The sequence below is a fragment of the Sminthopsis crassicaudata genome, chromosome 6, assembly GCF_048593235.1.
Source record: "Sminthopsis crassicaudata isolate SCR6 chromosome 6, ASM4859323v1, whole genome shotgun sequence".
In the NCBI taxonomy this organism is placed as follows: Eukaryota; Metazoa; Chordata; class Mammalia; order Dasyuromorphia; family Dasyuridae; genus Sminthopsis; species Sminthopsis crassicaudata.
In genome coordinates this window covers 3274411-3292458 of record NC_133622.1, presented here as the reverse complement: position 1 = coordinate 3292458, position 18048 = coordinate 3274411, and the positions used below count along the sequence as shown (strand labels likewise).

Here is an 18048-nt window from a genome sequence, read left to right as displayed (position 1 = left end):
TCTTATGTGAAGATGGTATTAGGGTAATAGAGAATTTGGCTTATGATTGGAAATCTATACCAAGGACATGTTTAGAACCTGGACAAAACTTGTGGCTTTCAGAGTATAGTGAACTCTGTAGAATAAACCACTGAAATAAGAAAACTGGAGTTTAAACACAAATCACCTTTGACCAACTAGCAGGCACACAAATGCATAGATTGATTACCCTTTGATAGCATATAACAATTGCTGCTGCTGCTGCTATCAAAGCATGGGGCACCCTCCCAGGAAGGCAAGATAGAGGGGAAGTCTTCACAAAAATAGAGCAAGATCCATATGAACCTGTTGCTGATTTTGTGGGACATCTGCAGACAGCTGTCATACAACCTATTGCTTAAAATGCATCAACTTTCTAGATAAACAACTTTCTAAAGAAAATGCTAATGAGATTTGTAGAATTATTCTGGGACTACCCAAAAATGCTCCTTTAGAAGAGATCATATGACGCTGTGCCACAGTGGGCACAAATGCTTATTACACTCAGGCTATGGTGCAGAACATGGGAAGACAAGGTCCCTCTTGCCAAGGGACTTCCAGAGAGACTCGTTGACGCTTTCTGTGTGGCAAAGTAGGGTAGATGAAAGCTCAATGTTGGCACAGAGATAGAGTAGAAGACAGGGTGAGAGATCAAGACCCAAAACCCCGTGTACAAAATGCTACAAGGCTTCCACTGAGCCTCAGACTGTAGATTGACCCAAGAAAATGAGAGGTGGGGGCCAGCTAAAAAAACAGGTGGGGCATGATGGCATCTGAGTTTACATGCAGAGAGTCTTTAGAAGTTCAGTACCATGATATGGCCAATCAGCCAAAAAGCAATATGATGGGAGAAAGGGATTACAACTGGGAAGGTTACAAGCTTTGTAACCCAACAGAAAGGCAATGTCCAATTCAAGCAGCTCCAAGATAAATGCCAGGTGATGAGGAGAAATCCAGAAAATGATAAATAGAAGGGACCAGATAGATTAACTGCTTGAGGGAAAAGGTTTGCTTGTCTTTCTATAGATGGAGAAGGAATCAGATAAGTACCAATGAGCACCTTGAGAGAAATAGAAAAAAAACAAAAAAACAAACAAAAAAAAAGGAGACCTAAGAAACATCTGACACTGAAAGAGCATGGCTGATGTTACAGAACTTCAGAACCCACAGGAATCATTGGATTCCCTAACACATGATGAGACTATTGCTGGACTTCAAAACTTGCAGGAATCATTGGATTCCCAGACACATTAAGTGATAGACAATAGATTAGTTTTGGACTATCTCTTGGCTTACCTTCCTTCTAGGAGTTATGGACATGTATAATTCCTCATGTTGTTTGTTACATCACTACTAACCTGTGTTGTATTCCTATGTGCTTGTGTAATACCTCCCATACTCATGGCTTTATGTGAGACCCTTCAGAAACCTGCTAATCTGGTTTCACTCCCCACATCCTGTTGGTATTTTCATCTCCCTTCCTGAAATGTCAGGGAGGGCATGATTACCTCCTTTTTGGTGTTTTCACCCCCTCTTCTGAGAAACAAGGGAAGGTGTGATCACCTGTGTTCTGAAACAAAAGAAAGCAGGAGATATAATGGGCCAGAACTCTGGAGAAATACTTGAGGCAAGGATTCTTACAATAAGATGTTAACTCAGTGGAATTGATAAGTTCTCTAGTTTCCTCTGATTGATTTTATCTTACAACAATGATATAATGATTTGTTTATACGCAGTATGATGAAAGGATTTAATTGTAATAGAGTACTTAAGAGGTCAGAGTCAGATTTAGAGGAGGACTTTGAAGAAACTTGAAAACAGAGATCCTCATGATGGCTGGTCTGTCCTCTTTCACTTCTCCACTCAGACTAAGGCCCATGTGAAGGTGTCCTAGAAAGCTAGCTCAGCCCCAGGCAAAGGAGACAGACTGTGAAAGAGATAATAAAGACTTTGGACTTTATTCCTGACTATTCTTGTGGTAGTTATTCTGCTAAAACCAAGGCCCATTTGGAGGACCTCCAGAAAGCTAGCCAGTACATTACATAATTACACAAAAATTTATCAAGATTAGACGAATGTGCAAGTGAATTCTATCAAACATTTAAAAATCAACTAATTCCAATATTAAATTATATGAAATAATAGGCAAAGAAGGAATCCTATGGAACTCCTTTTTATGAAACAAATAAAATGCTGATACCTAAACAAAGAGAAAAATCAGAGAAAAAAATATTATAGACTAATTTTATTGATAAGTATGGATGGAAAAATCCTAATAAAATACTATGTAGAGGGCATTACAAAAGGTATACATTGTGATCTTGTGAGATTTATCCTGAAATGCAGAGATGATTTAACAAAAGGAAAACTAGCCGGTGTGAAAAAAAAAAAAAAAAAAAAAAGGCTTTTGACAAAATACAACACTTATTCCTATTAAAAAAAAACTTCAAAACAAAAGTGTAAATGGATTTTATCTTAAAATGATAATCCTCTAAAACCATCAGCAAGCTTTATTTGTGATGGAGGAAGCTACAATCCTTCCCAATAAGATCAGAGTTGAAACAAGTATAACCATAGTCACACCAAGATTATTCAGTATTGTATTAGAAATGCAAGGTATAACAAAAAAATGGAAAGATTCAGAATGGGCTATGGGATAATAAAACTTTTTTTTTTTTTTTGCAGAACACTTTTTTTTTAAACTACATAAGGAAAATGATAAAATACCTTTTATATAAAGTCACATTTAAATAAATGGAAAGATATTAATTGTTCATGGGCAGGCAAAGGCAATATAAGAAAAATGACAATTTGTACCTAACTCTACTAACCCATGTATCCCAATTAAATTATCAAAAATTTTAGTAAGATACCAAAAATATTTGGAAAAACAAAGCATCAAAAATACAAAATAAAATGCTGGAGGAAAATAGATTTAGCAGTACCAGATCTTGAACTATATTATAAAACATTAACTATATCAAAGTTATCCGATACTTATACTGGTTAAGAAATAGAAAAGTGAGTCAAAACTGAGCAGAAATGCAATTCATGATAGTAAATGATTATAATAATGACAGTATAGTTTTTGACAAATGTAGATTTAAGTTTTTGGAATAAGAATTCACTATTTAGTTAAAATTATTGTGAAAATTGGAAAGCAGTCTTGGACCAATATCTTATTCCATTTACCAAGATAAGGTCAGAATGGATCCATCACCTAGATATAAAGGAAGATATAATAAAATGAGAGAATATGAAACATCTCATCTATCAGACTTCTGAATAGAAGAAAAAAAAATCATGAATGCGTAAGAGAAAGCATTGTGAAATGTAAAATGGATGATTTGGATTGCAGTAAATTTAAAAAGTATCCAGGATTAGATTGAAAGTAGAAAGTTAAGAGAAAATGTTTATAGTTTTTCAGAAAAAGGGCTCATATCCCAAATATACAAAGAACTTTGTCAGATATTTAAGAATACAAAACATCCCTCAATGGATAAATTGTCAAAAGTATCTAAACAAGCAATTTTTTAAAATAACTATTTTCAAAATACATGCACAGATAGTTTAACACTTACCCTTGCAAAATCTTATATTTCAAATTTTTCCCTTTTCTTCCCCACACTCCCCTCCACCAGAGGGTAAGTAATTCAATCTCTATTAAACAAGTGCAATTCTTCTAAACATATTTTCACATTTATCATGCTGCACACACACACACAAAAAAAAAATCAGATCAGAAAGGAAAAAATGAGAGAAAAAGAAATAACAAAAAAGGTTAAAATATTCTGTTGTGATCCCTATTCAGTCCCATGGTCGTCTTTTTGGATACAAATGACTCCATCCCAAGTCTATTGGAAATGGTCTCGCTGTTGAGAAGAGCCAAGTACATTGCAGTTGATTGTCATATAATCTTCTTGTTGCCGTGTACAATTATCTCCTGGATCTGCTCACTTCACTCAGCATCAGTTCCTGTAAGTCCGTCCAGGCCTTTCTGAAATCCTCCTGCTGGTTGTTTCTTACAGAACAATAATATTCCATAGTATTCATATGCCATAATTTATTCAGCCATTCTCCAATTGATGGGCATCCACTCAATTTCTAGCCACTACAAAAAGGGCTGCCACAAACATTTTTGCACATGAAGGTCCCTCTTCCTCCTTTATGATCTCTCTGGGATACAAGCCAAGTAGAAACACTGCTGGTCCTTTGAACACAGTTACATCTTATTCTCCAGAATGGCTGGATCCATTCACAATTTCACCAACAATTGTATTAGTGTCCCAGTTTTCCTATGTCCTCTCCAACACTCGTCATTATCTTTTCCTTTTATCTTAGCCAATCTGAGAGGAGTGTAGTAGGACCTCAGAGTTGTCTTAACTTGCATTTGTCTAATCAATAATAATTTGGAGAATTTTTTCATATGACTAGAAGTTGCATTAATTTCTTCAATTGAAAATTGTTCCTAAAACAACCAATTTTTAATTTAAAAAATCAAACTACATATAATCATATGAAAAACTGCTCTGAGTAATTGATTAAAGAAATGTAAACTAAAACAACTGAGATCATCTCACACCAATCAGATTGACTAAAACAACAGAAGTGGAAAATGACAAATAGAAGGGAAAATAGAAAGCATGTGGAAAAATTGGAGCACTAAAACCCTCTTGGAAACTGTAAATTGATCGAACAATTTGGAGGGCATTTTGGATTTAACATTTTCAAAAACTCAAATATTTTCTTTCCCAACAAAATCACTATTAGGTCTCTTTTCTAAGCTGATCACAGAAACAGCAAAAGAATCTATATGTTCTAAAATATTACAGTATCTCTCTTTGTGGTGGCAAAGAACTAGAAACTTGAGATGCCCATCAAGTGGGGAATGATTAGGCTAATTCTACACTGGTGGTCCTTCTTCTTGAAGAGGCCCCAAGTGATGTCCTTATGTTAGAATCCAGTTCCCATGTCTCCGACAGTCGCTGATCAGTCCAACACGAGCTCAGAGTATGCCGCCACCACAGGTGGGACACCCATACTGCATATGAACGTTGGAGCCTTCTCTGATTTTACACCTCCCCCCTTTCTTTGGGGCTAATTCCGTTCTACTTTGCTCCTAGAGTCCAACCCTCTAATGAGGGTCTCCCATGTCATTCAGGGTCTCTATAGAGAGTCCCTGAGAGGACTCTTTTTCTGACCTTCTTCTGATGGCTTGCCCTGTGGGGTTCCCCATAGAATAGCTTTTTTGGCAAGAGTACCTTTGGCATCTGAACAGTGTGGCCAGCCCCTGGAGGTGAGCTCTCTGCAGTAGGGTTAGAGTGCTGGACAGTTTAGTTTGAGACCGGACTCTAGGGTCTGGCCCCTCATCCTGCCAGAGGATCCTGAATCAAATGGGAGCGATTCAGTCTCCTGGCACAGAGCTGATGCATGGCCAGGTCTCATGGGCATGCAACAATGCAGTCGCCACAGACACATAACAGACCTTCAGCTAGGGATCAGTCTGATAGTCTCCTCTCCCAGACTTCCCTTCAAGACTCCCAAACACTGAGCTAGTTCTGGCAATGTGGACAAGCCTCTCCTGGTGTGGGTGTCCCTGGGAAGTGTCCTGCCAAGGGAAGGGCACTTAGTGCAGCATCTGAAACTTCTCCATTTGTGGTACTAATGGCTCCCCGTCTGGACGGCTCGGTGCCTGCAGATGAAAGCGGGGATTCCTTGATGTGAACTGTTCGGCAAAGTTGGCCCACGACACCAGAGACTCAGTCCATCCTCTGTGGCTCTGGGTTTCTGAAGCTCCTCCAGCTTTGTCTTGGCTGGCAGCCTTTTCAAGTTGAAAAATTCACCATCACTGCAAAAACTAACCTTGAAACCAAGAGCATAATAAGAATTCAACCTCCCCAAACCTTTGGTTGATAGCAAAAGCAGTGATCTGAGAGAAAGCAACAAAATGGATAAAGAGCAGACCGGTTAAAAATAACAGACTAAAAATCCCCAATGAAATAACCCCTTGGAAATCCTAAAAATTAAAGGTAAGATTAATAAAATTGAATATAAGAAAACCATTGAATATACCTCGAAAATGGTTTTATGAAAAAAACAATAAAATCAACCATTTGTTAACATGATTTTTTAAAAAGAAAACTAAGTCATTAGCATCAAAAATGAAATGGGTGAATATGCCACAATGAAGACAGAAATCAAAAGAAATGTTTAGGAGTGATTTTAGTCAATTATATGCCAAGAACTTTAAATGTTCTGAGTAAAATGAAAGAATACTTTTTAAAAATGAGGTGCCCACATTGGATGTTGATACCTAAATCAGGAAGAGCAAGAAAAAAAAAGAAAATTATAGACTAATTTCATTAAAGAATATGGATGCAAAAATAATAAAGAAAATATCAGCCAAAATCTAATAATAGATTGCAAAGATTGTACACTGCGACCATGGTATGCCGTGTCGTGCCAGGAATGCTAAAAATTAGGAACATAATTCTACTTGGGCTCAGAACCCACAGCCTCTGGATACTAGCTCTCTCTGAACTCCCCACTTCTCCTTTGAAGCTAAAATGAGCACTTTAGGCCAGATGATTCCTAGGATTTCCATCAGCTGTGGTGTTTCCCTTCTGAGGGTCTTTCCAGCTCTAATATTCCGTAGGCTTACCCCTGGAGCTTCCTCAGCCTCTTGGGTAGTTGTGTTGTCATGGCTGAAATCTGGTTTGCGGGTTTGGGTTCTTCAGGTTCTTTCTGCCTCTCCAGAATTTGTTTGGAAGCATTCAAGTTGCTCAGAGGAGTTTTCTCCATCTCATGCTCTGTCCCACTACAGGGGGCCTGGGTCTTCAGGACCTCAGAAAATAGAGGGGGGAGCCATCCTTTATTCTGACCTCTGACTGAAATCGACATTTCCGTGCATTATGATACAGGCAATACAGAGTAAGTATTATGAGAAGGGATCCCCAGGTTTCATCAGGCCCTCGGAAGAATCCAAGATACCCAAAGAATCCTGGATCTAGTCCAGCGCTGTCATGCTGCAAATTGGAAGGCACCCAAGGGTCAGGACATGACCTCAGCCTTCTGGATCCAAGTCCAGCTCCTTCCTCTTCATCACCAGCACGAGAACAGTTTTCTATCACAGAAAAGAGACATTTTCAACATCGTTAACAAAATGAATGGACATTCTGAACTGGAAGGATTTCAAAGATCCTCTCAAATTCATCCCCCTCCCATTTGATAGATGAGGATATGGAAATTCCAAAATGTTATGCAATTTGTCCAGTATCTATCACACAAGTAACAAAGTCAGAATTCCCATCCAATATATTACAAATTCAAGGTTTTTATTTTACATCATACTATTTTCTCTTAAACAGATTGAACCATTTTTCAAACATTAAGTGTCTACTATATTGAAAACCATATGCTACAATGAAGTGATGAAGGTTAAAAAAACAAAGAGTACTTACCCTCAAGAATTCACAATCTAGTTGGGCAGAGGGGAGTGAGGAGCATGGGTCACACCTAAAATTAAATATAACACAGGATATGGTAAGAGGGGAAGGATGAGTCATATAAAAACAAATACAAAACAATTAGACATCTAAGTTTTGAGGTACAATTTGAAAATGAAAATAAAAATACTCTTACCTTAGAAAGATTAAAGAAGTAGTAGAAAAAGTTTCATTAATCCATTCCTTTTTGCCGGAACTCAACAGTATAATGGAAAGACTTGGGCAGCAAGCATGTTCTAGACCTGCCTTTGTCATTAAATTGGCTGCAATGCCTTCTGTAAATTATTACTCTTCTGGACTCTAGTTTATCTATAAAATGACAAAATTAGGCTAGATAATTTTTGAGATCACTTGGAGCTATAATACTCAAAGGGTGGTGGTTTTTGTTTTTGTTTTTTTTTTTAAATATGTTTTACATATTCAAGGCAATTCCAATAGACTTGGGATGGAAAATGCCACCCACATCTTGAAGAAGGAAGACTTACAACTCTTATTCAAGACAGACACAAACCAACACTGCTTCAAACTCCTCCAAGCTCAGGTATTTAAAGGTCTCAGATCTAGTCCAGTGCCCTAATGCTACACACCTCTGAGAATACCCAATTTATATCTTCAGCCAAACTCTCATTCCTTTCTTGACTCCTGATAAAGGGACCAGAGCGTGTACAACTTCTTTATACATTCATGTCTCATCAGCTATGACCCTCTCAGTGATCGCATCAACTGGAGTAAGAGGGAGAAGGTAGGAGTGTATTAGAAATCCTAAAAAGACAAGAAAGATAAGGAACTTGCACGTTATGGAAGACCTTGACTGTCAAAAGAAATTTGAGAATTTTGCTTAAAAATCTTGAACAGCACGACCTCATATTAAATAAAAAAGTGAAATGTATTTGCAAGATTATTGTAGCAACAAAACAAAGGATGAATTAAATTAGGAAGAGGAGAACCTGGATCGGGTAAGACAAAGCAGTAATTTCAGAATATTGTTAAGTAGTAATGGGGGCCTATAGAAGGATATCAGTAATTCATAGGGTCAGAGGAATCTATGGCTAGGATTACCTCTATTTTTCAGCTTAATTTGCCATAATTCAAGCAATATGATATTCCAACACTTAAAGGAAAAACTTTTTTTTTTTTTGAGGCAGCTTACCAAGTCTTCCTAAATTTGCCTGTGAGATTAACTTCTTAACTGTTTCTACTAGTCAATTCCTTCCCTCCTTTTCTCTTCCTTCCCCTTTTTCTTCTCCTCTTCCTTTACTTCTTTTCTCCACTAGTGGGGACTAATTTGGATGTATGGCTTACTTCTAAATTAGGTATTATATATTGGCACTCCTTGTTTAAAAAAAAAAAAACACTGCTAAAACTAAGTCAAAAAGGGGACAGCCTTGCCCAAGATTATATACTTAGAGTGAGAAAAACATACTTGAATCTGTAAAACAGATGTGTGCCCTCCCCAGTGCAGTTTGCTGTGAAGATCAAATGAAACCATGTGTTTAAAACACATTGTAATCCTTAAATTGCTATTCCAGTGGGGACTGTTATTATTTTTATATAAATGAGGGCTTCCTAATATTTTTTTTTATGTTCCAGTTTCTCTCACGAGACAAGATAATTGGTCACAACATATTCTGTAAATTGTGACCATTTTCTCCAGTGTTTATAGTCTATACTGTTTTCCTTTGAGGTACAGATTAAATGTCATTAGAAAATAGGGTTCTCAGTTTACATGGCATTGTGCGAGTATGTAATGAAAGTGCAGGTGGTTGACAAAATCCTGGACTTTATCTCAAATATTAGATCTCTCAGCTATTGTGGGCAGTATTACTCCATCTGCTTTGGGTGAACAAATTCTACTTTTGCTTGGAGATAATTTAGTTAATAATAGCAGTTACTATGAATTTCAAATCCAGCCCTAGAGGGAAGTAAAGTTAAGGGGAAGGAAAGTTAGCAATGGCCACAGGAGTGAATAGGATCATCAAAATTTATAGTAGTAATGGGCAAATTTTCCTTTATCCCTAAAGGTAATAGAAAATCTGTACGGTGTTACAGAAAATGTAAATTATTCTGATCCTCACAGAATTTTCCCACTGGAAAGAACCCAGAGAGCTTTTAGTTTATCCTTTCATTTTATAGAGGATCTGAGGATCAGATAGAAATGCCTTGTCCAAGGTCACCCAGGTTAGTTAGTAGCAGATGCAGGAGGAGAATTCCAGCCTCCCAAGAATAGCATTTTTTTTTTTTTTTTAAGTCTAAGACTTTGGAAGTTGAATGGGAGGATTATATTGCTAACAGTAATGACAATTTTTTTTTCAGTTTAGAAGTTAATTTAATTTCATTTAAAATGCTGAGGGGATAAAAACTGATACTGCCATTATCTTAATAAGAGCCCTTATCACCACAGACCTGAGATAATGCAACAGCTTTATGGTCAACTTCCTGGACTAAAGTCTGCTTCAGATCTGATTTTATTTGTGTCACAAAGTCTTACCCTCTATAAAGAGCTTTTCCCAGTCTTCCTTAATCTTAATACCTTTTCTCTGTGATTATCTCCAATTTATTCTGCATTTTTCTTATTTGTACAAGATATCTCCTCCATTATACTGAATCTTAGAAAGCAAAGGCCATTTTTACCTTTATCCTCAGTACTCAGTATAGTCTCTGGATTTTGTGTTTGAAAAATGCTTGTTGACTTGACTTGATAGGCATATATTAACCATATCACTTATACACCATAAAATAATAAAATGTCAAATGATAGGGAAAAAAATAAGTAAAGAGAACTAAATAGATATTTAATGTTGATTGACAAGCAATGCCAATTTAGGGGAAAAAATTAGCGTACTACTCAACAGCTTTAGAGTTATACAAATAGAATCATTAAAAAGATACTTTACATGGAAAAACAATTACATTCAAAGTTTCTGATGAAGGCTTTATTTCTAAAATATATTGATAATTGACTCAAATTTATAAGAATTCAAGTCATTCCCCAATTGATAAATGGTCAAAGGATATGAACAGGCAATTCTTGGATGAAGAAATTAAAACCATTTCTAATCATATGAAAATGTGCTCTAAATCACTATTAATCAGAGAAATGCAAAGTAAGATAACTCTGAGGTCCCACGCACTGCACATCTCTCAGATTGGCTAATATGACAGGTAAAGATAATGACAAATGTTAGTGGGGATGTGAGAAATCTGGGATACTGATACTTTGTTGGAATTGTGAATGCATCCAGCCATTCTGGAGAACGATTTGGAACAAATTGTGCAGACCCTTTGATCCAGCAGTGTCGCAACTAGGCTTATATCCCAAAGAGATCTTACAGATGGGAAAGGAACCCACATGTGCCAAAATGTTTGTGGCAGCCTTTTTCATAGTAGCAAAGAACTGGAAACTGAGAGGACACCCATCTATTGGAGAATGGTTGGGTAAATTATGGTATATGAAGGTTATGGAATATTATTGCTCTGTAAGAAATGACCAGCAGAATGAATACAGAGAGGCCTGGAGAGACTTAAATCAACTGATGCTGAGTGAAATGAGCAGAACCAGGACATCATTATACACAGCAACATCAATATTATAGGAGGATCAATTCTAATGGACGTGGCTCTTTCCACCAATGAGATGACTAATGCGAATTCCAATGGTCTTAGGATGAAGAGAGCCATCTGCACCCAGAGAGGACTGTGGGAACCGAGTGTGGAACACAATATAGGATTTTCACTCTTGTTTGCTTGAATTTTGTTTTGTTTCAATTTTTTTCCTTTTTGATCTGATTTTTCTTCTGCAATAAGATAAATCCAATATAGGCATACATATTTATACAATTAACATATTTTTACCATATTAATCGTGTATTACTTGCCATGTAGGGATGGGAGTGAAGGGAAGGAGAGGAAAATTAGAACGCAAGTTTTTGCAAAGGTTAATGTTGAAAAATTATCCACACATAGGTATTGAAAATTAAAAGAATAATGAAAACCAAAGTAGGAACGAATAGGGTTTTATTGCTATAGATCTCAAACTAAACTACAAAATAGTGATTATTCCAACTTTCTAAGTCTGGATAAAAAAAGAATTGAAAATTAATGTTTGGAATGAAGTAAATATTTTATATATTAGAATGTTAGACAAATACAAACTATTGGGGAAAGAACATCTTATTTGATTCAGAAACCTTAGAAAGCAATTTGCTGAAAAAGCAGGTTAGATCATCTTATAACACGTATCACAAACCCCAACCACATAAAAGACTAAATATAGCATGAAAGGTATATCTTCATAATTATGTGTAAGGGAAAAATCTGTAAGCAGATAAGATATTAGAGTTAGCCAAAACATCTCAATTATTTAAAATTTAAAAGCTTTTGAATAAATAACCCATTTTATAGGCATGCATATAGATATACCGTATTATATACGTAAGCATACATCAGTCATTGCATCAAGTATCTGATAAAAGTCGGACAAGTTTATCAATTCCTTGTAGATTTTTAATGAGTTCAATATGTATTCCTCAAGACAAAAGGTCAAAGGACAGGCGCAAAGCATAGTCAAAAAGAACAAACCATCAATAAGTGAAAAATGTCCAAAATTATGACATCAGAAATCTGAAAGACAGCGTGGTGTGGATAGAGCTAGCTGCAACTGCCCACGCCTCGCTCGTGTTGCTTCTTACACTCACTGCCTTGGTGGCCCTGCTTAAGAAACCACAACTCTGCGTCTCGTCCCTCGGAGAACCGCCAAAAAGGGGACAAGCTGAGGGGAGCACGGTCCTGTATCAAGAACTGCCATTCCACATGCACAAACACCTCCGCTTTCCTGAGCATTTATATCATACCACGGCAAGTTACTCTTTATAAAATGTAACTACAACAGGACCCAGAGGCTGAAGTCCGGAACCTTTCTCCATTCTATTGTAAGAAAGCTACTCCACCCTCCTCCTGGTTTGAATTCTTTCTTTTGTCTTGCAAACTCCCAGGCTTTACAAATACATTTTGGCCCTCAAAATACCTCCCTAACTCCCTCCATCCCCAAGTCCGTCCTAAGCATGGCGAGAGAAGCCAGGAAGGACCACGCTAACATTTATAGTCTCTATAATGGGGGTTTCTCTGGGGAGTTTTTATCATGTAGAGAGACTACAGAGCATTCTTCTAGTGTAGTCAAGGTAACAGATAAAAAGTGCCCCGCAGAGACCGGGATAAAAACACAGAAAAATGGTCGAGGAAGGAGGGGAGAGAAAAGGAACTCGTGGGTCAAAAGAAGAGTGGGAAAGGAGAGAAATAAGGAAGAAAGGAACGAAGGGGGAAAGGGAAGGGAGAAATCCATAGTACCAGCATGTGGCTCTCTTTAGTCAGGTCCCAGTGAAAGGCTGTACACAGACGGCAACATCATACCGCGAACAACTGAATGACGTAACGTTCTCCGCGGTGCAGCGACCCCAGACGGTTCTGGGAGCTGTGAGGGAAGATGCTGTCCATCCTCTCAAAACTGACGGAATCTTCACCCAGACCTAAGCTTACCGGTTTTTACTTTCCTTTCCCCCCCCCTTTTTTTTTGGGGGGGGGGGTTCCAGCTTTCTTGCACAAAAGGCCTAATATGGAAGTGTTTTACATTTCAGGGAGAGAAGAGGGCAGAGAGATAGAATTCGGAACTGGAACCTTGAAAAAGGTTGTCTTTACATATAATTTGGGGAAAACGTTATTTTTTAAATTTTAATTAACGTTTAAAAGGACCAATTCACAACTAATTTACTTTTCATTGATTGATTTTAAAACCAACACGTCTGGGACTTCTCTCATTAGCTGGGATTGGGGAAGAGCCCCTGACCCTAACCCGTTATTGTTCCTTGTCCCACAGTGGCGTCCCCATCTGGGTTTTCTGGGCAGAGACACTGGGGGGCGGGGCAGCCATTTCCTTACCTCTCATTTTACAGACGAGGACTCGGAGGCAAACGGGGTTAGGCCCGGGGTCACCCACTATGTGTCTGAGGCCAGAAGCACGGAGGCGCCCCCTCGTGGCCGACTCAGGGCCCTGCATGGTCAGAAAAATCCTCCCCCTCCCCCCCAGCCTCCCTTCGCGTGACTCACTCCCGCCGGCCGGTCCTGCCGGAAGCCGCCGGCCTAGCCTTGGCCACCTCACTGCCCCCAACAGGACCCCCGGCGATGGCGGCCCCCTCTCAGCACAGACTGTGGGAGGGGGGCGGGGAGGAGGCCCCGCAGGAGAGTGTGGATTACTTAGCGGATCGCAGCGGGATTCCGGCAGCTACCTGAGGGGCCCGCCGGCCGGACCTCCGGTGCTGCGGTCCCACCGGGAGTCCCGGCTGCGGCGGGAGACCACAGGGAGGCGCGGAAACGCTTTCTCCGCCGTCTCCCGCCCCAGACAAACGCCAGCCTGGGGCTGCAACGTCCAGGCAATGCTTCCGTTCTGGAGATCTTTCCCGAGGGAGACGGGCTGGGGCGGCTGCCTCTTTGTTCATGCCGGGGACCAGGCAGCTCTGTGGGCATCTGCCGACATGAGCCCGGCCCGCCACAGCTAACGGTCCGCATTATCGCGGACGGGGGCGCGCATTACCAGGGACGGGGGCGCGCGTTAGGGACACCTCACCTCCCATCTCTCCCAGAGCCCGCATGTCCGCTTTGCTCACGCCTTCCCCCAGAGGGGGCGCCGGGGGCTGCGGCGCCTCGAGCTCCCGTTCTCTAGAAGGCTGGAGCTGCGCCTTCTGTCCTCTGAGGGAGCGAGGTCTCCAGCAAATCAGCCTCGGGACCGAAGAATACGGCGGCGGCGTATCAGAGGCGCGCCTTCCACGCTGCGGCTCGGGCTTGGCCACCTCCGCGCTCCCGCCTCAGAGTCGGAGCCCCCCTCGGGGTGTCCGGAGACGGCCTGGGCTGGGTGGCTCCCCGTCCCAAACCACACCGAGAACCACGACGAGGAAGACGAGCCAGGCGCCCTGGGCGTACCCTCTCATTGACCGCCCGCTTTCCTCCGGAAACAACTTGGGTACGCCCACTCCCTCCCCCCACTCAGCCCCCCTTCCACATGCTTGGAAGGTCACTCCCCGGGTCTGGTGCTTAGCAGTGACCACCAGAACACCCAAGGGGTCTCCTGGTTAAAGGCGGCCCTGCAAGGATGGGGGAGGGAGGGTCACTCTCCTGAGGCTGCCTTCCTTCGCGGGAGGCGACTGCGTAAAGATGCACTTGTAACGGGCCCCAACTCCCCATCTGCCACACTTGGGCTAGAACGGGCGTCCTTTGCCTCCGAGCTCCGGGAGCCACAATCCCTTGTAGCCCCTCCTCGGACTCATTTCTGGGTAATTGGGAAGCTTTGCTCAGGCAACTGAACCGCCAGGTGTCACCTACAGCCTTCCAGATTCAGAGTAATGTGGTTCCTTAGCGAGGTGGTGCTGCCTGGGGACGGAAAAGCCAAGTTCCAAGCCAGCCTCTGACACTTGTCACTTCGCCCGTCTTTGCCTCAGTTACCTCCGCTCCAACGAATAGCATCTAAGGATTAAATTAGCTAATATTTGTCCAGTACACACACACACACACACACGGAGACATCATTTAGTCCAACCCTCTCGTTCTAAACATGGGGAAATGGAGCTCCAAAGGGGATAAATGGTTTCATTAAGTCACCTAAGGCACCAAAAGCAGAGTTGGGCCTCGAAAGCACATCTTCTGACTTTTCATACACCACAGAGCTCCCAGCCAAGGGAAAGATCCAGGTAGTATCCTCATAGATCACCCCTCTCTCTCTGCACATTTTACAAAATATTTTCCTAACAAAAACTGGGAAATATGCAAGTATTAGTGTGGCCATTCTGTAGATGAGAAAACTGAGGACCAGAGGCCTTTGGTGTCTGCACATAAGGGTCACAGCCTTCAGGGCTGCGCTAGGCTTTTGACTGGAGAATCATCTATCCACCATACTATGTGTCGAATATAGTAAATTGCTCCTCTAAAGGCACAAAGATTTTCAATCAACCTTTTCTATTTGTTTGGACTTAAATTTACCTTCCCCAATATTTCACTCCAAGACACACAAGATATCTTATCTAATTGCCTGAACTGGAAAGACAAATGTTAGCTGGCTGAAGAGGTAGAAATGACAGATTTTCCATTCTGTTCCTTCCCACACCCTGCAACTAACTAAAGGGACACCCCGAGAAGCAAGAGGGAGAAAGATGACCATTTAGCCCCACTGATTTTTCCCATTTGGGAGCCAAGTTCATGTGTAAAACAAGGCACTCTCTTCCTGGTATTTAAGATTTTTATTCTACTCTGAAAACAAGAGAAAGCAGTCCTTTCCACTATAGCTGTGAACACTTTATACTGAGCCAAAGCACTGCAAACTCTTTTTTTGTTTAACTGAAACGCTTGGGGACATGGACTCATCCCAGTGTTGGACCCAGAAGATAAAACCCAATCTGGAATCTGGAGGTGGGAAAGCACCTAGAACACAAGTTAGTGTTCAAGGAGACCTTAGAAAACATGGAATGTTCGTTGTAAGAGGCCATAAAATGTCAGAGCTGGAAAGGCTTCCAGAGCAGTTCATCTTAGGGCGGGGAGAGTATTTAGAATGCAGACCATAACTGAAAAGAGAGGGTGAAGAATGAGAACAGATTTTAAAGGAGGGGTCACACAGGGAGTTGTACCCTGACAACTCCCTAATCTCAAGTTTTAGTTTCTGCTCTGGCACTTGTCATTTGATTCCATAATGCTACTTGTCACCTTTATTCTTTCATCAAACAAAACTTGATATTCGGATCAGAAATTGCCTCTTTAAAAAAGAAAGAAAAATGATGGAAGGAAAGAAGGAAAGCAGAATCAGACAGAGGGAGAGGAGGATGGATAGAGAGAGAGGGAGGGACATTCAAGCGTATACCTCTTTTAAAGAAAAATGATGGAAGCAAGGAAGGGGGAGAGTGGGACAGAAAGTGAGACAGGGAGAGGAGGGCAGATGGGAAAAGAGGGGGGGGGGGAAGAGAGGAGGCAAGGAGCAGACAGACCCGAGGGAGGCTCAGCATAGGAGGGAGGGGGGATATGAAAACAACAAATGGGCATCCTCGGCTCACGACTTAGGGAAAAATGAGCAAGAGACCCGGATGAGACAAGGGCTCAACAATGGGAAATGCGGTGCTGACTACAGTCCAGGAAGGGTTTAGGGCAGACGTAATTTAAGCACATCGATTACTAACAAAAGCGGTTCAGCACATCCACACTCCGAATGCTTATCATTAGGCTCCATTTGACTATTCTCCAAGCCTCTAAACCCGACCTCGCGGGCTTTTCAGCGGTCCCCCTCTTGGATGAGGCCCCCCCTCCGCCCACCCCCGCCAGCTAAGTTCTCCCCGCCTGGCTCTTGGGGCCTCTCAAGAACCCCTCGCCTCCTTATGCAATTGCCAAGGATGCTTCTCGGCTCAGCCTAGCGTCCCTCCCACCCTTTGTGCGGATGCAGGAGAACAAAGGCGGCGGCTGTTTTGTGACCCAGCCCCCAGCAGACACGACCCCCTCCCCCGGGGGCTCCTGGCTCCTGTCCTCCCTCCCTCCCCCCTTGGCCATTCCGACCCCTCCTCCGGAATAGCCCCCCCTTCTGCCCTTCCCCCCCTCCCCAGGGGCTTTATTCTTCAACGAGGCAGGGGCCTTGGCTGGTTCTGGTGACGTCATCCCTGTCCGCCATCAGCCACTTTTCCAGTCTCCCTCCAACCGTGTCCCATGGCTTTCCCTTCCCCTTCCCGCCGTGCTCTTTAATGCCCCTCCAAAAGACAGCGCTCAATGGCGGCCTCCTCTCAGCCCTCCGGGGTCTTCCCGACCTCCCACCCGGGAGCAGCCCCGGCTCCTGGCCAGACCCCCCCAGATGGCTCCCTGGGCTCCGAGGGCTCTCCAGGCTCTGCCCCCACCGCACTTGCCGACCGCCCCCTTCAGGATGTCGGGTGCAAGTGTCCAGGGCAGAACCGCCGTCTTCCCCCAAGCCCTTACCTCCTCCTCCTCCTCCTCTCGCAGTCGTCGCTCCCAGTCCCGCAGGCTCCGGACCGCGGCTCAGCCTCCGCGTCCTGGCCGCTGCCTCTGTAACAAGAGCCTCTCATCGCTCCGGCCCCGCCACGCCGACCTTCGTGGGCGACCGTGCAAGCCTCCCACTCCCGGTCCGTCCCTCCTCACCGCAAAACTCCTCCCTCCAGCTCCGAGTGATTTCCCTAGTCACTCCCACCCCAGCCATGGCTCCCTATTGCCCCTGAGCAAACACAAGAGCCCCGCGGATATTTAAAGCCCCTCAGGATCTTGCCTTTGCTACGTTTCCCATCTTCTTTCCCCGTATTTCTCAACGTGTGCGCTTCAGTTCAGGGACAGGGCGTCTGGCCGTTCCACGAGTAAGGTTTTCCACTTCTGCACCCTGGTTGCCCGCTCCCCGTCCCTGCACCACTCTGACTCCTGACCTCCTAAGGCTTCCTCTATGTCCCAAATAAAATCCCACCTTCTCCTGGAAACCTTCACCAACCCCTGAATTTTAAAGCCCTCC

The 18048-nt window shown here is 42.4% G+C and overlaps 1 protein-coding gene across 1 annotated transcript in view; it reads right to left on the bottom strand.

Moving 5' to 3' along the window:
- Positions 1–16793, bottom strand: part of ZNF518B (zinc finger protein 518B) — a 70733-nt gene extending 53940 nt beyond the window's left edge. Inside the window, exon 1 of the mRNA XM_074274798.1 lies at positions 14140–16793. The gene's annotated coding sequence lies outside the window, so the exon portion shown is untranslated. The remainder of the gene's footprint in view (positions 1–14139) is intronic.
- Between the last annotated feature and the right edge of the window lie 1255 nt (positions 16794–18048).